Below are 23837 nucleotides of genomic sequence, written 5' to 3' on the forward strand. Positions count from 1 at the left end.
TCGTCTTCATGTGATAGTGTTAGTGGCATGTATGTCACTTCAGGTTAACAAGACTTGGGAACACTTGACACGTAAACCTGAAGTGAGGAATCCTTTCTGCCTGTGAGACTTTGCTTGATCCACTAGGGAGTTGTGAGAAACAAAGGCTTCCCTGTGCATGGAGCCAGCCTAAGACACAAGCCCTTTTTAGGCTGATTAAACACGAGAGCGCCTTAAGAGCCCTTATTAAAAATATAACATGCAGGCACAAATGGTGCATAAAGTAGTGCTGCAATGGCTAAGTTAATTGATGACACAATAGGGGTCACTTTAATGCTGCAATGTAGGACCATCATTGTGCAAATCATACTGGAGGAAAAACACGCAGGGATGAAATGAGAACTGCAAAAACCTTCTTTCCCCTCCTCACAGCGGATGCCCCCCAGCTGGCTTCCAGCAAATAGCAGTCAGCCCGAGTACTTGGGTTCTGACTTGTCCAGACCTGGCCATGACAAATGAAAGCCTCAGCATTTTTTCCTATTCCTTTTTGCAAGTTTGACTTCCACATCATCGAAGAACATCCAACAGTGCCATTCCACTCTGCTATACCAGGAAAACAAAGCGGTGAATCTCAGACTTTGTTCGTTTTTTAAGCCTAATGAAAAACCGATGTCCACATACTGAGAACATTCCAATTAACCAGACATAAGCAAGAAAATGTATCCCACCCCAATAAAGCAATGCTCCAAAACGGTTTGCTTTTGGAGAGAACGTGCTTTTATTTGATCAGCTGGAACCAAATAGGGTAAATCTGCTATATGGCATCAAAACAAAAGCCACAACACTTATCGGAAAACGAGACTGGGTCTACAGACAACTTCAAGTATGAGAAGCCAATATCTCAAGTAGCACACAAAATCCAATCTTTCCACCCGTATTTCCAGACCCTACTACAAACTAGCGTGAACGCTTTTTTTAAGTCAGAAGACTGAGAGAGAAGATCTCTCAAAAGCAAAGCTGGCATGGTAAAGTGAATGAGAGCATTCGGCAGCTGCTTTGAAAGCCATTACAGGAGTGCAACGGTGCCAGTGTGATATTTACAACCTGTCAGCAGAGCCCACAATGCTTCCACGCATAATCACTCAGTCACAATGTCCAGCCGGGTAAGGGGTATCTGAGATCATTCAGTTCTGAGATCAACCTCAGCTTTGTGGGAAAGCAACCAAGCTGGCTTAATCTGCATCATGCATCATTTCCCATGTGAGAGGAGTCAGCGGGTCTGGACCCAGCCGAATCGCTGCGAAGGTCTCTTCAGAGCCGAGCCATCACATTGGTTTGTAAAATGAGCTTGCATCCAGTCTGGGCAACGATTCAGCCTCAAATTAGAGAAAGCAGAAAAACTGCACATGATCCTTTTCGGGCAGCGATTCCACCAGAGCCACACATATTCAACCCAAACACACAAGCACAGAGATTTATTGTCGTTTTTGTTGGGAGGGCCAGTAAAGCCAGCTGTTTTGGAACATCAGCCGAGAAGGTTCCACATTTCTTCCGGTAAACAAGTGGAACAGATGCTGCGTGCGCAATTCCAGAACGCAGACCTCAGCCCTCGTCTAACACCCCATCTCAAGGAACGTCCTGCCCCGACACGTTATACTCATCATTACGGCTGACTTGAAATTGATAGACGTGGTTCTGGAGGACTGGATCAGAACCAGCTTAGGCGTCTGCTTTTTCAGAAACATGAATCCAATAGTTTTGCCTTACTGGTCCAGAGCAAAATCTGGAGCTCACACACTGCAACAACATGAACACCATCCTCTGGTTTACACACAGTTTTTTACTACGTTATGTTCTACAGCAAGTATTGATGATACTGGCATGTGTCCTGTAGACAGAAACGCATTGAGAAAAGCATGGGGAAGACTAACAGCTGCATGGCCTGTGAACAAAGAAAAGCTGTCTGGGTTCATGCCAACCAGATATGAAGCCATAACTTAAGATGGGTTATATCAGAAGTGGGTCAATTCCCACCTGGCGCAGTAATGCAACAACCCCATATCATTCATGACTGATTAGAAATGAAAGAGACAGGTGACTCCTGCTTACAAGTTATTGCCTTCTTTATTAGACAGACTGGAAGGTGTACACACCATATCTGCTGACAGTTTTATACAAACACTACCAGCGGCCTGCTCCAGGGCTTACTGACATGTTCAGGCCAACCAGCTTAATCATAGTCTTTACACCTCTTTATGTGATAGGGAACATTGCTATTGTCAGGGGCAGGTGCCCATGACCTGACCCACTTTAATGCTGCTTGAACCTCACAAAACCAAATACCAGATCAAATTCATCATGACTATCTTTAACTTCCGCAATTTAGTAGCATGAAAGTGATTTCAGTCCTTGATATTTGACATGACTTTACTAAGTCAATATTAAAGATATCATTGTTATATTTTCACAGAATGTTCTCCACATTATGTAGAATGATACTGTGTAGAAAAAAGTAAATCCCAAAAACATGGTAGGGTCGAGAAGGATCCGGTATTTGTTACAAAAGTGGTAAACTCCACAGGAAACTCAAGGGAACAGTTCAAGCTTGGCTAGTCAAATGAAGCTGGTTTGTGTTTGCAATCTACAAGATAAAAATCTCGGTAGAAACCATTCCCAATAGGTCATCATAATAATCAACATGTACAGAAACACACAGTGGCCTTTATGGGCAGCGCAGGCGAAAGCAACACTGGTTACTCTGTTTGAGAGATGATGAGGAAAGGACTCCACATAACGTCACTGAGGAGTTTCCTCCACCCCCGGCATCTCCTTTTTGCCTCAAAAAAGTCCTTTGTTCAGGGAATTTCTTCAGAGATGAGAACTTTGACTACCGCATATATAAAGTCCTTTTCACACAGACATTCCGTAAAATACACGGGAAAGGCATCCTGGATTTTTCCGGAATGGTTCGATTTTTTGTTCATTCACACTGACATGTTTACCCGGCATCGATTGGTCCCGGAAAGACACGTGACCTGTTTAAAGTCCTGCCCTCTCTTCTACGCAGCGTCTGAAGTTTGCAAATTATTTATTATTCCTCTCTCCAAAAACCACTTGCGTGCATTTTTGTTTATGATAAGACTATAAAGGAGCACGTGACGCGTCGTTCTAATGCTGGTGAATGATCTCAGCTTCAGAGTGGATATTTGACAAGCTCCCTGATCTCTACTTTAATACAGTTTTGAGACATTTCTCATCGTGATTGTTTATACGCATTTAAAACCCACATTTTGAGGAGCTGAACGATATATCTTGTTGGGCTGACGCGGGTATTTTCGTTTATTATAGCTCAAATGAGCACGTGACGCGATATTCTTTTATGCTGCTGAATGGACTCCGTTTCAACGCAGTAAGTGACGAGCTATCTTACCTGATATCTGCTTCAGTCCAGTTTGCTGACATTTCTCGTCGTGAATGTTGTAAATCCCTCATTTTAAAGAGTTGAACCAACTTCATGTTGCCATGACACGCGCGTCCTTACTACGGCACGTGCGTCATTGTTTATGCATCTCATTTATCATCTAGTTTGTAACATTTCTCGTGTTGAATGTTTATATGCATGTTATCATTCGTTGTAAGGAGCTGAACCATAACTTTTGTTGTGATGACACGCAGGTCCTCACTACGACACGCCCATTACGGCATTCTTTCGGCTTCTTGTTCACACAGAGGGTTATCCGTGTATCTGACTAGGTCCTCTTTCCGGCAACGATCCCAGAATATTAACGGGATGAGTTTGTGTTCACACAGACGCTTGTCTGGCAATTTTAAGGGTATTTTCTGGGACCAGAGGTCTGTGTGAATGGGGTTTTAGATTAGCAAACTATTTTAAAATTTCAGCTTGAGAACTTCAACATTTCAGTTGCTTATCTTGAAATGCACTAAACTGGCATTAAATACAAATTGCACACATAAGTGGCATTTGTAAAAATGCTTAGTTTTTAGGAAAAGTCTTTCTGTCTTTTATAAATTCCTGCCGAGACCGGCATTTCAAAAACATCCCTCTTATTCGGTTTTCTTGAGTTAAAAAAAATTCAAAGCTATAGTTGCTACAACAATGATTATGTTTACACCCCTTTTATTTCTTCCCATGCTTCATGTATCCTTTTTATTAGCCTGCTGGTTGCTAGTTGGGGTCTCTGGGCTCTTATAACAATACAAAATAACACAATAAGCTTCCTCAAGCCAAGCTAAGGATCCTATAGATTTTTACATTAGATTATGCAACCAACTGGACCCACATTTTTGGAATGAAAGCAAGCCAAGCCTAAACTCCAGTGGTTCGGTGTCCACACAAGAGCCACACCATATAGCTCAGCCAAACTAACCTACATCATGGTTTACAGCCTGAATATGCCGGGCAACTTGACTTTATGGGTAAGTGGAAAAAATCCTCTGTAAAACTCTGGCCCATAGCCATTATATTAAAAAATGAGCCAATGGCCACCCTGAACAATACCATTCTTTTACAGGGAAATCAGACGGGCCTTGGGAATAGCGGGCTAACTATGCTTTAAGACAACTTTGGCAGAAAGAGCAGGCCATTGTAACTATGTTCTTGCTCACCCATTCTGCCAGCCATACAGCATCATTATCTCCATTGGTTACTGCAGACTTTCCTCGCAGACTAAACTAAACTTTTTCCTTGAAACCACAGGGGTAATAATAAGGGAACATTACAGCACACAAAGACGCAGAGGTGTGTGGATGAATGTTTCTTATAGGCACATGAAGCCATTTTTTGCTCGGGTATACTCAGCTGTGAGAGAGTGAGGGCATTTTACAGTGTATATGAAAAGTAGGCAAGATTTGTTTGCGATTTTAGTGCACATCTCGGTATCCATACATGACACAAAGAGACGAATGTAATGACAAAATGCTGCATCTTAGGGGCAGTCACTGTAAATTCTGTATTCTGTTTTGCATGTCAGTGATTGCTATCAGTAAAAGGAAAATATTTAAATAAAGTGGAAAAATGGCATTGGTTTGAACCTAGGGAACACACACATACACATCTTGTACGCATACAAAACTGTTTACCTTGTAATGCACTCTGGATAAAAGCCTCTACCAATTTTTTTAAAACACTTGGAGTGCAAACTGGTGTTGCTGCAAAGCCCCTGCGTCTGCATACAAGCTAAACCCAGTTAGATTGGATGTAAAGATAATTATTTCTGCCACTCACTGAAAACTGGGAACTTGTGATTTACAACACAGAAAAATACAAGTTCAGTAGCTTTGCATTCAATTCTAATCCTATCTCAATGAACTACAAGCCAAAGCCATCTTAAACAGTTTAAGTGATTGAAGTAATTTCATGCAAAATCAACAACCGTTAAAAGCTTGGGTTGTCTCATATTCATTTGATTAACTTTAATAGACCTTGGCCTGTCACACACTGGCAAACCACCACAAAAAAAGTCTTGTCTGATTTATTAATATTTAAAGTTTTATGCTCAGTGTTTTACTATGTCCCCATTACTCAACAAAAGCATGTTGTCAAGTTTAAAGCAAAAAGCACTTAAGAAAAGACAACACCAGGGCAAAGCGAGAGTAAAGTAAGTTTACCTTCAACAATCCCATCATCTTAAGACTAATGAGAAACAAGATCATTACATCGACCCCTGAAAGACAGGTACTTTATAGACATATTTTAAAGGGCACCAACTTCATTGATAAAAAAAACTTTATTTTGTGTATTTGGTATAATAGAATGTGTTGGTTTATGGTTGAAAAAACACATTATTTATACATGTTTGTAGTTCCTGATATTCCTGTTTTCCTGAATTGCACTGATTTTATACAAAACTCATCGATTTGAAAAGTGCCGTGTCCCTGATTGGCCAGCTAATCTGTACGTTGTGATTGGCCTGAATACCTCTGACATCAGCCGGAAATGTGACGCTCCTTACCATGTTTAAAAGATTCACTCACAATGCAATGCTAACAGGAGTTAACGTACAGGCTGTGAGTCTGAAGCGGGAGAAATTATGATAATGTCTGTCTTGTCTACATCACCAATCTCAGGAAGTAAACTGTTGCCTACAATCCGTGTGTTTGGTGTAGTCCAAGAAAATAGATTAACGTTAGAGACGATAACTCGCGTTATCATTTACTTTGGGGTTTGTACCTTTTGCATATCGTTAACAGCCAAACTATTGTTCAGTAAGAATCTGAGGTGGTGTTTACATTAGAGCATTTGCATTTTAAAATCAATAAATATCTTTGTCCACAATATACACAACCATAAGCACATGAAACATGGCCATTTACAAACACTGGACATGCGCATAAAAGTGTAAAAATACATTTTACTCTAATAAAAGTTTACCTTTGGTGCATGTACAGTATGCAGCCTAGGGGTGTGCCATATTGGCAAAAATTCAAATCTGGATCATTTTGCAGATAATGATAACAGACAATATGGGATCCTTGTTTTTGTTTTAGTTCGCTCCTATAACATATTTAAATGATTAATGTTGATGTTATTAACGAAACAGAACGATGTTTATGATTTAAAATGGAAGCATTCAATTAAACAGTACCAAACAGTAGCGAACTTAAAAAATAATATTGTAATACAAGTCAGCAAATGCAAACTTCCATCAAAAATAAGAGGTGATGTATAGCTTTAGGCTAGCCTGCATAATGGATTACTGCTTTAATAATTTCACGCTGTTATGTTTTTAAAACAATTTGATATAGAGTTTTTAATAGTTGGTCGCACTATGTTTACTACTCTAAGCAAAACCTCCACTGCAATCCCCCATTTAACTGAAAAAAATCACTTTCACTTTAAAAATGATATGCTGTCATGGTAAAGCCAGCTGTTCGTTTACATAAGACTCCGTCTACGTTCATCTACACTGCAGCGCAACTCCAGAGGGTCTGCAGCATTTAAGAAAGACTCCGTTTATAAGGGTTGAAAAATGCTAGAGTAGTCTGGATTAAAAGGCATAAACGTGCGTTTTAAAACGTAAACGCATAAATGTAAACGTGGCCTGAGAAAGAGAGAGTAAACTCATCCAACCATCTGGATGGGGACTAGGCAGAAGTCCAAGAGGCAGTAAATTTCCTTCCAAGTCCCTGACCGATGTGCGACTGCCACGTAGCTGTTAAAGCAGGAGTACACAGAGAGGAGGGAAATGCTGTCTTATTTCTCCAGAAACACTTTCCCACAGTAAAGCAAAAGTATCTCTGAATGTCTGCCTGCACTCTACTTAATCCCAGACACTTTGAATGTCATAATGATATAATGATCACTTGGAGAAGATCTTAATAACAGAAAGCGTAAATAAATATTGCTTTGAAGCAGAACCTCTTATAATACTCCAACTAAGAATGGTGCACGGTGTCAATCTAAAGAACGCTAAAGTTTAACGATTCCTACAGTGGTTACTGAAGTGGGACAGTCTAGACATGACAGTGACTCAGTCTGTCCACAAACAGGAAAAAACAGTAACGTCTAAAATACCTTCAATATGCACCCCGCTACTAAACGTGTAAACAGATTTGGGCTCTCCTGAGCTTTTTATTGGCACGCTGAACTTGTGTTTAGACCAAGCTGGGGGGGGTGCAGCCTAACTCCCACAAACACATGAAAATGACTCACTCCATACCCATGGCTGGGCTTCAACAGTTTTCCTTTTTTTGCCATTTTTTGTTGGAACAAAGAACTGAGAGAAAGTAGAGTATGAATCTAAAATATTGAGTACTGCTTCTACCAAGACCGGGATTGATCTCAGACATGAGATAACTCGTCAATTAAGAGAAAACGCTTCCCTGCCAATGACAAGCTTTTCCGGGAATCCATATTTCCATTATTATCTATCAGGTGGCACTCTTACCCAAGAGTCCCACCTGATATATAATAACATTTAATGCAGAGCCACTTCAGTTATGGAAACAGAAGCAATCACACACAAATTGCTATTAAAAACTAGTATGCAAAAATTTGGAAACAGGCATACTGGAACTTGTTCGTTAACTATGAGAGCAGTGTTTTTTAAAGATAACAATTGTTTCCCTACACAAGGCAAGGTCGCTCCCTAGAGTGGTAGCCTTCATTTTTGTCCTGAATCGTATGTAGATTTTATGTTCCTGGAATGTTGAATGAGTCAACACTTTGGTAGGCCTATAATCTTATTCCTAACATTCAGACTCCTCAGTTGAACCTTGTGGGATGAATCCAGTGAAGGACAGAGAGAATGGGGTGGAGAGATGTTGGAATTGAGGGGACAAATTTTGCTCATTTGTCCCACATTGCTGAACGCTCTCAAAGAGGGCAGCTCAGTTTAAACAAACACAAGCACTTCCTTCTCGCAACATACAAAGAATTTAAACAGAACCCTATTTGTCGCTTCTCATCGGGTCATTCGGGGAAAGAACAGCAAGCCGCCAAATAGGCAGCCCTTAAGTGTCTGCAGACACCTTGACAAACCCTAAATGTGTTCCTGTTACTCATCTCTACCTCACCTGCACAACACTACTTCACTGTCTACGGTCAGCATCCCTACAGTGTGTATTCAGTGGCTCTGGCTTATTGACAGGAGCATAGACTGTCAGTCACTGAGGGAAAGCAACTGTAATCTAATATTAATTCATCTAGGGGTATGTTGACAAAACAACATGTATTAAAAATAGAAAAGTTTAGCATTTTTAGCATACAGACGTCAACGTTGTAAAACGATCCCTGTTCGAACAGAAACCACGAAAATAACTATAAAAGGCTGCATTATACATTGCAGGCCAGTAGTTGGCAATGTCACATGATGTTTTATGCCCCCAAAAATGCCACTGTATTTTAGGCTAAATCAATGGCCAAAATGAACTCGTACTTAGTTGTTCAGTGCTTGTCATTTTGGTTCAAGACCAGATTTATATCAGACAGTAAATAGTGATGTGTCAGTACCAAAATGGTACACAAAAATAAAAAAAATATTTTTTATTGAATAAAAAAACTGCAAATTTTACGTTGTTTAGGATGACAGCAGGAGAATGCAACCTGTTTAAGTTGACAACTTGCTACTTTGGCTAGTGGCAGATGAAATCGCTCAAAGCAGCAAACAGTTTGATTGGATGTTAATACATTTAAAATGTAATTATATCACGGGTCTGTTGAATGCTTTATTCTGATTGGTTGAGAAATGTTCTATGGGTGTTGATTATTTTTCTGTAAATTGCACACCTAACTTGTCAAATGTCTTAAAAATAAGCACCAGAGGAACGTTTGTGGTAACCGTTGTATAAGCAGAATAATTGATTCAGGTCGTTTGAAATATTCAAAAATAATGCACACCCGCGGTGTAACAGCATTACCACATTGGGTGTGCATTATTTTCTTACATGTCCAATCATATTACAACAAATCTGCAAAAGTTAAAGGGGAAATTCACCCAAAAATGAAAATTCTGTATTAACTTACTCACCCTTATGTTGTTCTAGACCTGTATACATTTATTTTTCGGATGAACAACACAAAAGACGACATTTTGATAAATGATGATCACACAGCTGGTGGAAACCATTGACTTCCATAGTAGGAAAAACTAATCCTATGGAATTCAATGGGAACCGTGAACTCTGTCCTTACCATATTTAATTAAAATATCTTCATCATCATTTATCACAATACATGTATACAGTAGTCATTATAGTTAGGTACAGTGGCGGCCTGTGACTTCTCTTCCGAGGGGCGCAAATTCAAAATATGTGTTCGGAGTGTCATGCGAACCATGTGCATCATGCCTCTTGTTAAAATACGAGCCTGATGCACACGCGTCAAAAGGAGCCACTCGTGTTCACAAAATGCTCGCAAGACACTAACTTAACACTAAACTCTGATTAAGTGAGTATCTGGCAAACGTCAGCGTCTCTTTTATCATAAACCCTTTAGACATGTGTGCAGCAGCAGGCTCGTATTTTGACATCACACGTGATGCACATAAGTATACATGACGCGCCTAACACATATTTTGAAATATGACAGGTTACATACATGTTGTTAGGAGCTTCTCATGGTGCGCCCCTCAGAAGAGAAGTCACCGGCCGCCACTGGTTACATAAAATATTGTTTGAATGATAGTGAGTGCCTATCTATAAAGTGCTAAACAATTATCTATAAACAAATTTAATAAAACAAGCGAGGCTGTATAACACATTTTCCAAGTAAAATGCAATGGGGATTGTAATAAAATTAATTTCTATTAAATGATGTGCAGAGAAGCAGTTATTCCACCCAGAGGTCGCGTTAACTGAACATTTTCCATCTTTGACAGATTTTTTTGAGCATTGACGGAAAAATCTGAAAGCCATCCGTCATTTTGACAGATTACACTGAGGGTAATTTATTGTATTTTGTAAACGTAATTCCCAGTGTTGTTACGTTTTTGGCAAGTGTGCATTTGACTTAATGCTTCGTAAATTTCAGCTAGGAAGCGATTAGTAAGCACAGGTTTAAAACTCTCTGGCAATACTGTGATGTCATACGCTGGTAGATCTGCGCAGTGCTGCTGAAGTTTAACACACTGCACTCACTGTGATAGAAGAGCGCGAATAGAGTCTCCAAAACAAAATTAAAACTGCATCAAGAAGTCGTCTGTCCAAAGTAAAGACACAAAATCTTATGACAATAGAGTCTCCATAAACCTTGATGCGTTTTTTTACACACATACGAACACTGTAAAATTTCAGATACAGTACAGCATCATACAGAAAGACATTTAATTTTTAGCTTAATTCATATTTTACTTTTGTTCCAATTTTAATTGCAGTTGTATTTGGTCATATTTGCCTGTTCAACAAAGGTTGCACTTTTACCGCCTCCGCTTTCATTGCGGAAAAAAACAAACATTCACTCATCTGCTTCACGTGAAGAACAGGTCAGATCTGTTCTCTTCACACAAAAAAACTTATAACTTATATGCTCGTCTTTTAAGTTTATGATTAATGTGAACAATGAAAATGTGAAGGAAAACAAAATTATTATCATTAAAATATAAAATGACGGAGAAATGATTAAGACGGAATTTTTACGACCCTGTCCGTCAAAATGTCAGACAATGAAAAAGTCTAACGCAACCTCCGATTCCACCCCATGTTGTCTCAGGAATTCTTTAGAAAGTGCAAATTCAACATTGACACATTCCTCAAGTGCCACCTGGACTGCCACTGCCCTCACAGCCATGACCGCCATTCCCACGACCCCTCTGTTTACTTCATTTCGGTGACTCAACACATCCAAAACAAGTCTACTGAACAAAGAGAGATCAGCGATACTAATCCAAAAGAATAATATGAATTAGCTAGAAAAATTCACCAGGGCTGTATGTATACAGGCCCATGCCACCCCTCCTCACTCCCACAGGTCAAAGGGTGAAATTCCTCATCTTCCATCAGGCCTTCAAATTTCACACACTACAAGGGGAGTGTTTGCGAGGGGGGATGGGTTAACAAAACCTGGTGAGACGGTGGGACTGTAGGAGACGTTGGCCTAAGGTCCTGCTGGCTGGGGGCTTTGCATAGGAAAACAGGAAGTCTGGGACAACAAGCAAAGCTACAAATATATGCATATGCAGATTGGCACTGCTGACATTTGTTTGCACAGTGTAGATTGAGAAAGGATCAAGCCGTGCCTATACACTCCTTCTTCATTGCGGGAATTAAAACAGCTTAAACAAAGTAAGCAAGTTAGGGGAGGCAATAAACACAGAGATAGAAATGCGGCCTCCGCTGCCAAGCTCCTCACCCCCTCAGTGCACATGCATGCCCGCCACCAGAGGCTAAAACTGTCCTCAGCTCAAGTCAAATAATAGCGTCATTAATGAACCGCTGTCGCATCAGAAGTTTCCATCGCGCAGCTAACACTATGAATGCTAATGCAAGCACGAACATATACCGGCGGCCACCTGACAAAACACGGAGCGATTTTCCGCTCTGCCTTTAGCTAATGTGCAACCCTTGCTGTTTGAATAATGCATTGGCAAGTGTGGACGCATGTCAGGAATCACAGCGAGACGACGGGAGTAGCAGCATCTCGCCGGCTGACAGCACATCCCCTGGGAGAAAGATGCGAAACATAAAGACGCCCCCCCAAAAAAAACACCTGACCAGTACTGTTTCTTTCCTGTGCTGATGAATTAACTTCTAAAACAGGAAGTGTGGGCGGGCCGCAACATAGTAATAATTGAAAGTAAAGAATGCGTGTTTTGGCATCCTGCAAAGCTTTACAACTCCTCGCATGTATTACTAACAAGGAGGCGTGCATGGAGCTGGGTGGAGGAAAGCAATGGGAAAGGGAGTTAAAAGGCTTCTTTTATCTTCATCTAAATCATCTGTCAACAATAGAGTAAATCACCAAGATGACAAGGAAGCCTGACGTGCAAACATAGCAGCAATGCGCCAAGCAAACATGCAACCAATGAGGAAGACGCAAGCGTGCAAGATCAAGCAAACAGCAGGGCTTCAATACTTTTATGGGAGAATGTTGCTTTGGCTCATTTCAAAAGCACTCAATGTAGCTGTGGTTGCTGATTCAAGATGAGCAGCAGAAGCCTGATTCATGGACCAGCTGACGGCCACATCATCACTGCATGCATACTTCTTCCCAAGCCTTAATGGTTAACGCACAGATACAAACTTGTTCAGTCCTGCTTAACAGTCGCTGACTTTCCTGCGTTCTATCTAATGAGGTCAAGGCAGAACAGCGGACTTCAGAGTAAACAGATAAGAAGTGCAAACCAAATGTCATGTGACTGTCGATGTTGCCTCAAAGAACGTCATTTCTTTTAAATGTGTTGCAAGAATTTAAAAAAAAAAACAGCATTGAATCTCAGCACGAGCATTGTTCAGCTTAAGTTTGAAACCGTGCATGTCGGATTTATGATAAATAAATACACAGTCAAAGAGTGACACCAAACATTTAAAGTTGTCAGAGCGTGGAACAGGTCAGAGAAAATCAGGAAACATCCTCAAGAAGGTGGACTGCAATTAGGAACAATCACAACAGATTTTATCACACTGCGCTGCATAACATCGGCAGACATCAAAGCGCTGAGCTGCTCCCGGGATGATGTGGATGACCGAAGGGGGAGGAAATTGAGTGCATGTGTACTTTTGAGTAACCCCTGGGGAACAGATCTCCAGCTCACCAGGTAAGAAAACCTTCTGACCTCAAAGGAAGACCACATTCCATCAGCTATGCCCAATCAGGAAGTTTAACTCCAGGAGGATTCCCTAAGCGCAGCAGCTAGACTGATAATCCATTAGAAATTTTATGAAAGTGTCTCATATCTATGCCGGGCACCGGCTAGATCATATCAGTCTGTTCCCTTTGAAGTGCACTGTGAGATTTTTCAATGCAGAAAGAAATAGGGCATTGAAGGAATTGTTCACGCTACAGTGCAATTCATTTTCTTCTAGTTGAATCTGTTTGTGATTATATAAAATGTCAATTGCACGTTTTTCTAATAAGAAATGTGTGCGCATGTGGGTATAGTTTTGAAGTTTGTGGTGGCAGTCAGCTGATCTAGAGTTGAAGAACGTCTTTAAAGAAAACATCTGCAAGACTCTGCAAGTAATAAAAAGTTCTCAGCATGAAAAAGTGCGATAACTTCACATGAAAAAAGTTGAAACCCCTCACTCAGTTGGAGAATGCAAACTTGACGTCATTTACAGCAGATCGGATTTCTTCTCTCACAGATAATGTGCTTCTTTCTCTCCTATAAGCCCCCTAGATCCTGGCAGGAACAGACCCTTGGGTACTGACTATTTTCAAGCTTTACTTCAGTAAGCAGCAACATCCATAAGATTTTTAAAAGTCTTGAAAGTTAATTCCTAGCGCAGACGTGCAACTGGTGACGTTTGGGAAATTACGCACGACGCACGCTTTTGGTTTAAAACAAAATTATAAACGTTTATGAAATGACATGCAAACTGACGTATTTACTGCACAATAATAATGACATGAGGACGACAGAGCAATCTTTACCTCCATAAGCAGAGGGCTGAGGAAGAATAGGCTGTCTGGAGTGCTGGGGCGTGATGGAGTTGAGCACCTTCACGTCGGTGTGGACACATCGTCTTTGTTTTTGTGCTGCAGATTGCACGGGGGCACTCCAGATACAAAGACAGCATTGGCTTCTGTCAATAGAAATAAGTGCCTGTTTTCATCTCTGCGTTCGCTGTGTGAGGGGACGCCTGGGAGGGTGAAGTTCGGCACCACTGCGATTTTGCTTGATCTTTTCGTCCAACTCCTATATACATGACTGCTGTACAATAACAACGCATCAGTTTGAACATAAACTAAGACACCTTTTATAAAACGCTGCGTATTCGTTTCCCAACATTCCCAAGTTTCCTTATCCAACACTGGAATTCAACGACGCAGGCGCCAAACTGTTCATTTTCTCGTGAACAGCTCTAGCTTTTATAAAGTTGTGTGACAAGCTTTGATCATATACAGGCGAATAATGTTGAATAATGTACGCGACACTTTTTGCTTTGCCACGTAATGAAGTTTTTCGCCTCTCATCCTGCGTGGCCAACTAACCTAGACTCTCATCCAGACACAAAAATGCACCAACTTTCCGTTATGGAGATATTTTCATCCATGCGCATTTGATAAAAAACACACAGGAAACGCGATTAAAGATGGCCACAACAAAGGATAATTAAATTGCTCACCTCGCTGCAATAAAATGATGTTGAAAGAAAGTCCAGCGCTCCAGTTTCAGCCCAGACACAACTTTGGCAATCCCGTGCTTTAGTGTGCAGTGAGGGGGAGATCCCGCGGCCATGTCAATGATGTGAAACAGCATATGAGAGCTAGAGACTGCCCCTTTACCGTAACACACCATATACACAGCACACCGAGCTAATCTGCTACAATCCTGTAACTGTAACAGCTGCTAACTTAGTCCTATGAACATAAACAGAGATTTATAGCTACATTTCATCATTAGATGACACGCGCGCGCTGTACTGTAAGTGCGTGTATTTGCACGGATTGTCAGATTTTGTGACTGAGAGTAAACAATTGCTCGGGATTCATACAGATGTTTGGTTAAATTAAGTGTTGATTTTATTAAAGTAAATATACATTTTACAATTTATAGCATAAATAATATTTACTAAACATGATTTTCTCTTAACACTACAGGCAGTGTTTTTCTCAACTTCCAAGGTGCACTCTTGTTACAATGAAAACATTAAAAATGAGCTAATAATCGAGCTATGTTTTCCATTTGGGTTATTTTTGTAACAAATATACATATTTCTAGTTATAAAAATATTTTATTGGGTAGCAATTGTGAGTGGGGTGGACCTTCAAATTTTGTTGTGGAAAACAGGGGGCCTTTAAAGGGATAGTTCCCCCAGATATAAAAAATTGTGTCATCATTTATTCACTCTTATGTTGTTACAAACTTGTATAATTTTTTTGTTCTGATGAACGCAAAGGAAGATATTTTGAGGAATGTTTGAAACCAAACCCATCAGAGCCCCACTGACTTCCATAGGAGGAAAAAAGAATACTATATGGAAGTGAATGGTGCTCATGATCGGATCGAGGTTCACCAGTTTAAAGGGGAACTTAACATGAAAATCAGATTTTTTTCATGTTTAAGTGCTATAATTGGGTCCCCAGTGCTTCTATCAACCTAGAAAATGTGACAAAAATCAACCCAACATAGTTTTGGCAAACCATTTTCTGCAAGCATGTGAAAAAAAAGGTCATTCAAATTTGGCTCCCCTTGTGATGTCAGAAGGGGATTATACCGTCTCTAAATCTGCATTATCCAACCACAGCACTGCTATTTAGTGCAGAGATCAGCTCATTTGCATTTAAATGGACATAAGCAAAAAAGGCACATTTTTGCTCACACATACAAAGTGGCAATTTTAACATGATATAATAAATTATCTATATGATATTTTGAGCTAAAACTTCACATATGTACTCTGAATTTGTCCAGAATCTATTTTGAAATAGATTGTTATCATGCAGTTCATCCATTCATTTACTAAAACAGTACTACACACGATCACAAAATTAAACCCACTTTAATAAATTCTTAGCCCCTGATTATAGACTTTATGCATCTCCTGTGGTTTTGACAGGTACAAGGCTAGTTCAATATAACAGCACTGACCACATCCAGAACAACTGAAACTCCTGCGCATCTAAAACTTAACTGTTGTTTAAGGACAGTGATCCTACATAATGTGACCTTTTAAAATGATATTACAATATAAAGTTTAATGTATTTAATAATGCTAAAGAATTTTTTTTTTGAGTTGTTAAGTTTAAGTTGTTGTGTATTTTTTAATTTTGCAAGTTTGCAAAAGTTTGTATCCAAGAATATCAGTAGACATCAAAAGACAAATTTAGACGGATCATTAAGCTGCAAAAATAGAAATGGCCACTCAACTATTCAGACAATTTTAGGTCCATTGCATGTCTGTGACTCATTGAATCATTCTGTGGTTAACTGAAAATATTTTGTTTTCACATCTTAAAATCAAAGTAGAACAGCTGAATAAACTCACTGCCCCTTGTCCTACATTTCACACTGCTGGCAAAGGCAGGCAAGTCACACAGTGTAAATGTGTCTACTGCCACCAGCAGGACCGTAAAACAAAGGGCAGGAACAGGGCATGTTTTTCTGTTTGTTGTCGGATCATACAATATCTATTGGTTTCAGTTGTTTAATGAGGCTTTGGTTATTTCAATGTGTATGTAATGTGTGATACCATTTTTAACAAAGGAAATAATGATAATATGGTTTTGCTAAGTTGTGACTACTGACTTAGGGGATAGTTCACTTTAAAATGAAAATTCTGTCATCGTTTACTCATCTTCATGATGTTTTAAACCTGAATGTATTTTTTATGATTAACACAAAATAAGATATTTTGATAAATGATGGTAAACACACAGCAGTAAGTGACCATAGACTTCAATAGTAGGAATGAAAAAATATGATGGAATTTAATGGGTACCGTCAACTGTGTGCTTACCATCATTTATCAAAATATTTTCTTAGTCATTTATCACAATACTTTCAAAATATTTTTTTCCTACTATGAAAGTCAATGGCCACTTACTGCTGCGTGTTTACCATCATTTCTCAAAATGTCTTCTTTTTTGTTCATTAGAAAGAAGAAATTCATACAGGTTTAACCTGTATGAGTTTTTTTTTATTCTGTTAAACACATAAGAATATATTTTGATAAATGATGGTGAGCACACCCATTGACTTTTACATTATTTATTTTTCCTACTATGATAGTCATGGGGGCCATCCACTGGTTGTGACCATAATTTTTCAAAATATCTTCATATTTGTGTTCATCTAAGAAACTCATACTGGTTAAGGGAAGTAAATGATGACAGAATTTATTTTTGGGTGAACTATTTCTTTAAGCAATTTTATGACTTCAAAGGCTTCATCAGGTCTTAAAAACATTAAAGTAAAATGAAACAGTGTGCAGAGCAGATGTGCACTATTTTTTAAGTCCCTGACAGGCATAAACATGTCACGTGACTTTTTAGAGGTTTATGATTACAGAAAGGCATCCTGACCCTCTATGCGTTTTAAAGTAGATACATAAACATGTACAAGAGAGTCCTGTGATAAAAAGTTTTCCACACTGTAGCTGACACTTTGTAAAATCCTATTGGATGAAACGTAAAGCTTTTGCTGTTTTTATGTCTGGCTGTTTTTTTTTTTGTTCTGACACATTCTCGTCAAAAGCTAGCATGTGTTTTTACTCAGCTTTTACATCAGGGTAACACCATCTTTTCATGGCTGCCAAAGAGGTGGATGGAAAGTAAAGATAATCCAGACACAGACAAATATCCATGCGTCTGACTGTTTTAATCAGATAATGTGTTTCCCATTGCAGTTTGTCATTAACAGGAAGTGCAAAATGAAAATATTTTTATATAGACACCTGGGATCAGCATTTTGCAGATGGGACGTAAACCGAGGACATTCTTTAGTAGAGAATCTTCCGTAGAGACCAAACCAGTGGAAAAATGAATTGCACACAGTGAAAAACAGAGGCTGGCCTGGATTTGTTGGAGATCACTTAATGCCTTGAGTTCCTGCCCGGAATCCAGAAATCATTCCGAAGTGCTTCATATTTTCTTTAAGACTTCACAGCATCAGATTATAGGAATGTGCCAGAGGCCCTATGTTCAGTAAGACACATTAGATACACATCACTCTTCTTTATACCCTCATAAAGAGTGATCATTTTATTTTTATTGTCAAACATTGTTTGAGGGGAAAAATTCATGTAGAATGGAAATTCGTTCTGATTTCACAATTTCCACTTTAAAAAATGTAATGTCTTAAAGCAAGGAATGAGTTTTGCAGATCCATATCAATGTCTTGATCTCTGTGGTTGTAGCAGGTAAAGTTAAAAAAGCTTTTTTAATAGGCTAAAGATTTTGTTTAATTTTGTCAGACTCTTTTCGCAGATCAGTTTGTGTGTTAGGAAGGGAATCAGATACATTCAGTATGTGAACAACATGTTCAAATTGCAACAATTTTCATAGACAGACGAATGCAATAACAGACAGGGTGAGCATTAACACACTGGTGATAATGGCTGTGCTGTGTGGTGGTAATAGTACCACTCGATGTGTGCATTCAAGCCACAGTTCAGGAAAAGTCAGCATAAGGGAATTTTACAGCATATGCCAAGAACTCAGTGCCCACTGCTCCGGTAAATGAAATATAGGTCCCAGTAGGACGGACAACACAGCCACTGCAAACTGCATTAGGCAGCCCAAAGAGCACGGGATGTGTGTTCAAGTGTTCATGTTTAAAGGTGCAATGTGGAACTTTTACAATAATCTCTTGACAGAAATGCAGTATACATAACCATATTATCAGTGGTGTATAAAGACATTACAAAATGAACTGTATTGTTTTTATTACCTTAAAAGTAGTCCCTTTACATTGAAGTCAGCATATCCTGACGTCATGTTTCTACAGTAGCCCTAAACGAACAAACTGCTCAACAAAGCACATTTTGTCCCTACATTGTCTTAAAGGACCATTTCACCCATAGAAACATTCATCTTTATTGAAAGTGCGTCATATTTGTAGTCGAAATGTAAAATACATTTTGAATTTGGTGCCTATTTGACCAAGAAAAGGGGTGTTTGTAGTCTCACCCCCTCAACAAAGATATTGGACTTTCTGCTTTCAATGATGCAAAATGATGATTTTTACATCATTGAAAAAAAGGATGTGCAACACTGAAATCTGTATTTCTCCTGTCTCAGGGGAAACTGAAGAAATGTTGCATGACCATTCAAAAACATGACTGGGGTTCTAACCATAGATATGTATAAAGGCTAGATGGCTTACCGGCGCTGAGAGCCAATGGGACCCGACGACGTCACATGGCGGCCATCTTAGGACAGGACCGCTCGTCCAGTTATAACATTAAAGTCTATGCATGTAGTGCTGAAATAACTATATTTTGCTCAATTTTCAACCGATTTTCAAACGGCTTGGTGTGTCATAAAGTCAGGGATGCGGCTATTTAACTGCATACTTGTGAAAAATTATACATCGAAACATCGGCATCAGCACAAATCATAGCCACGTTAATAAGGTTTGTAATACACCAAACCATTTGTAAATCCGTCAAGAATTCAGCAAGTTACGAGCATTTTAGTTGGCGTATGTCACTCACCTTCCGTCCACAGCAGCAGGAAGCAGCACTGACCTAAGATGGCCGCCAAGTGACGACACAGCTGACTCCGCCTTGAGCCATCTAGCCTTTATACATATCTATGGTTCTAACTATATGATGTTTTATTAACAAGGTTCAGGAGGAGCACGATCAGATAATTAACTAATCAAGCACAGGTGCATCTCATTTGGTAATCAGCCAAACACTACATATACAGACATCCTACCTACCTCAGTCTTGAGATTGTTTTCCGATATCCCTCCACCACCCCAACTCGCCACTCTGTTCTATCCCAGTTTGGGATGGGGGAGTTCTCCGGGTTCGGGCCATACCCCGGATTCGGACTTCGAGCTTCACTCCGGATCCTGAGCCCTCACCCAGGACAGCACGCAAAAATATGCTTACTTTCGCAATCAGATTAGATGTAAGAGCGAACTCAAGAATAAAAAGCTTAATGCAAATGGGTATAGTGACCCTTTAAATGATAACATGTTTGATCTTTGCCGGCTAAAAAGGGCATCTCACTACTAGATGTCGCTAAAAATCTACACAGTGAACCTTTAATATTAAGAGAGCTGGGTTACCATAGTTTGATAATGAGGATGTGGATTTAAACATTTGATCACCAGATTTTAAGTCTATATAAGCCCTCATGCTGGACAGGATACAAAAGCTTGTACACTCTAAAAATGGCTGGGTCATTTTTGACCCACAATGTGTAAACATTGGACAGAACACGTGCTGGGTTGAAAGTTGACCCAATGCTGGGTTGTTTTAACCCAACTGCTGGGTTATTATACCCCATGGTTGCATAACAACAACCCAACATTGGGTAATTTTTAACCCAGCATTGGGTAATTTTTAACCCAGCACATGTTCGGTCCAATATTTACCCATTATGGGTCAAAAATAACCCAGCCATTTTTAGAGTGTAGCAGACCAGAAATACACACCAGTCATTTTATGGTTTAAAGGGACACTCCACTTTTTAAAAATATGCTCATTTTCCAGCTCCCCTAGAGTTAAACATTTGATTTTTACCGTTTTGGAATCCATTTAGCCGATCTCCAGGTCTGGCGTGTACTAAGACCAACAGAAAATTAAAAGTTGCGATTTTCTACGCAGATATGGCTAGGAACTATAATCTCATTCAAGTGTAATAATCAAGGGCTTGCTGCCGTAACATGGCTGCAGGAGGAGCACACTGCCCGAAAATAGTGCCCTGCTATTGAAAGTTACAAAGGGGGCTATTTTCTGGCACTCCATAATAGAATTTAAATAGAAAAAATATCCAAACTCTTTGGTTATTTATCAGCGCGATGCTAATGGTCTAATCAAATTCAATGGATTGTGCTAAGATATGCTAAAAGTGGTACCACCAGACCCGGAGATCAGCTGATTAAATTCCAAAACTATAGAAATTCAAATGTTTAACTCTAGAGGAGCTGGAAAATGAGCAAATTTTCAAAAAAAGTGGAGTGTCCCTTTAATGTAATTTTGCCATAAGCAAAAATTTGCCAGCAACTATAGCCTGTAGGGGGACAATTTTTGTTTATGATGATATAAAGTAAAAAAGGACTGTCATAAAGACGTTCTAATGACACAATTTTTTTTCATTGTCACAAAGATGCAGTCCTAGACATGTACACTGAAAGCCTTAATGCTGTTTGTACTCAAAAAGTCAAGCAATCATGACTTAAATTTGGCATTTTGGATCCATAACTTAACTATCTTAGTTAATTTAATTTAACTTATTAACTTATATAAACCATAAACTTAAAAATACAAGTGCCATTAACTTAAGATTATCAGTTCAAAATGCTGTGAGGAATACCCATAAGCCCTCGTGCCTGAAAATGTTGAATGATTATTTTTGGTCCGAGAATAACAACAGATAGGACATATAAACCAGTTGATAATAACATTTCTTTTACACTTTTTGTAACATTATTGATGTTTTTTTTGTGAAGTCACTGTTCAGGTGATCAGTGTTTCCTTTGTTATGCGTGCACCACATTTAACTCATTGTATTTCTCTTCACTATAATGAAGATACACGTGAACAGTGCAGTTTCTTGTGTGCTTCTGTGGAGAATTAAGTTCATTCATTGATTGACATCGAGTCAGTCCTGAATATCTTTCATTACACATTGTTATATAAAGTTAAATGACAATTTAAGTTCAGTCTTTATGAAATTAATTGTTTATGTGCACAGTACAAACTCCAAGTGTGGTGAACTCAACAATTTAAGTTCAGTCTATGGGGCCACCAAGTTAAGTAAACTTAAATATACACTGAAAAAAATGATTCATTGAATTTAATTAATTTCTTCAAGGTAAGTGGCCGCAATCAATCCATCCAAGATACATTTAAACAAAAGTTTTATATTTTATTTTACTTTACTAATCTTTTTTGTTTAAATGTAGCTTAAATAAATTGATTGCAACCACTTACCCCAAAAAAACTGACCAAATCCAATGAATAATTTTTTTCAGTGTATACGCTTTTGGGAGACCCATTACTTAATTTAATTGAGGGAACGAGTTTACTCAAATCAATTGAGTTCGGTCAACTTATTAGGTTTTTTAGTGTAGACTAAAGCAAGTTTTACGAATCTTACCATAGCCCAAAAATAAATAAAATAAAGTTAATTTTGTCTGGAAGTGTGCTACTCATAGTCAGACTATATTGGGTCTGTAGTTAACCTAGACAGTGAAATAAAGGCTATTGCTTGCAAGTTATTAAAATGCCAGTCCAGGCAGGAGCAGAGATCTTGATGCCCCAAGTGATGTATCCAGGCCTGTTGATGCCAGCAGGAAAGTATTCCAGATATCATATTAAAGCAACACTATGTAGTTTCCATGGAAAAATGACTTACAGTTCCCCCATGTGGTTGAAAAGCGCAACAGTGCCTGGTATCAGACACTCTTCTGCAGGCAGGGGGAGGGGCGGGGCTGTGTGCTCTACCCTCCATCGCCACTTTCAGAGTGTGCTTGTAGCAGCTAGGAGGTTGCTCAGGTTGCAGCAACAGTACAATTTGTCCAGTTAAAAGTTGTTCTATCGCTGAAATAATTTTAGAGACATTATTTAAAGGTCAAAAAAACTACATAGTGTTGCTTTAACAATACCAGCAGATCTTCTCTGACACAAAAGATTTTGTTCACCATTACAGTCAGATTTTCTTTAAATCCAGGGTTTCTTGCATGCAGATCAAGACCCCCTGGGCAATGGACACCAAGCAGTGACCATGTGCATAAGAATTACACACTTATGTATAGATTATAAATTGGAAGATTTTCTTCATGGTCTTTATTGATGCTGTAGGTGACTGATGCATGAATTGTATTTAAATCAAAACGAACCATCCACTGTCGTTGTTCTTTATCAGTTAGAAATGACAGACTTTAAACACTGCATGAATTAACATTTTTATTTATTTTAATAATTTTCCAAAAAAAAAAAAAAAAAATTCATGCGAACACAAGAGCAACTCATCAGAGCACTTGAGAGATCATTCTACTTCTGCGACAGAAGTACTCCTGAAATCTCTCCTGTCACTGTCTGCAAGCAAGACATATCAGATAGAAAAAAAACACATGGAAAGATATGAAACTCAAAAAAGTAAAAGAATTAAAGTTGCACACTAACAACTTTTGTTGTTTACAGCTTCTGTAGCTGCCAATAGCTGTCCAGAAGATTTGCATAGCGCTCAATGTGCTAGTGATAAAAATGATAAACCAGAATTTAAGCATTAGTCAAGTTTAGATTCATGTTTGCGTGTGTTTTTTTTTAGTTAACGTCTAATAGTCCTGATAAAAAAACGTAACACACTACAGCAGTCGTATTGCTCAGTTTTCTAAGAAGTGCTACTTACGTGTCGTTATCGCAGAAATGCATCCAGTTGATTGTCACTGATCAATGAATTCATACTGAATTCCTTCATAAAGCCCCTGCCCACTCAGCTTAATGCACATTATATAACACTGGCAGTTCGAGATATATAATAATTTAAACTTCCCCTACCACTCAGTGGCAGACGGGAAAAATAAAATACAAAGACATTTACAGTGGCTATAGAAAATAAA

General features: G+C 39.0%; 1 protein-coding gene across 2 annotated transcripts in view; it reads right to left on the minus strand.

The window, feature by feature from the left end:
- fndc3ba (fibronectin type III domain containing 3Ba) overlaps nucleotides 1–14910 on the minus strand; it is a 152053-nt gene extending 137143 nt beyond the window's left edge. For both annotated transcript variants that reach the window (XM_055202173.2, XM_055202170.2), the window contains exon 1: nucleotides 14722–14910. The gene's annotated coding sequence lies outside the window, so the exon portion shown is untranslated. The remainder of the gene's footprint in view (nucleotides 1–14721) is intronic.
- Nucleotides 14911–23837: the final 8927 nt, after the last annotated feature.

Source organism: Misgurnus anguillicaudatus, chromosome 2, assembly GCF_027580225.2.
Source record: "Misgurnus anguillicaudatus chromosome 2, ASM2758022v2, whole genome shotgun sequence".
Lineage (NCBI taxonomy): Eukaryota > Metazoa > Chordata > Actinopteri > Cypriniformes > Cobitidae > Misgurnus > Misgurnus anguillicaudatus.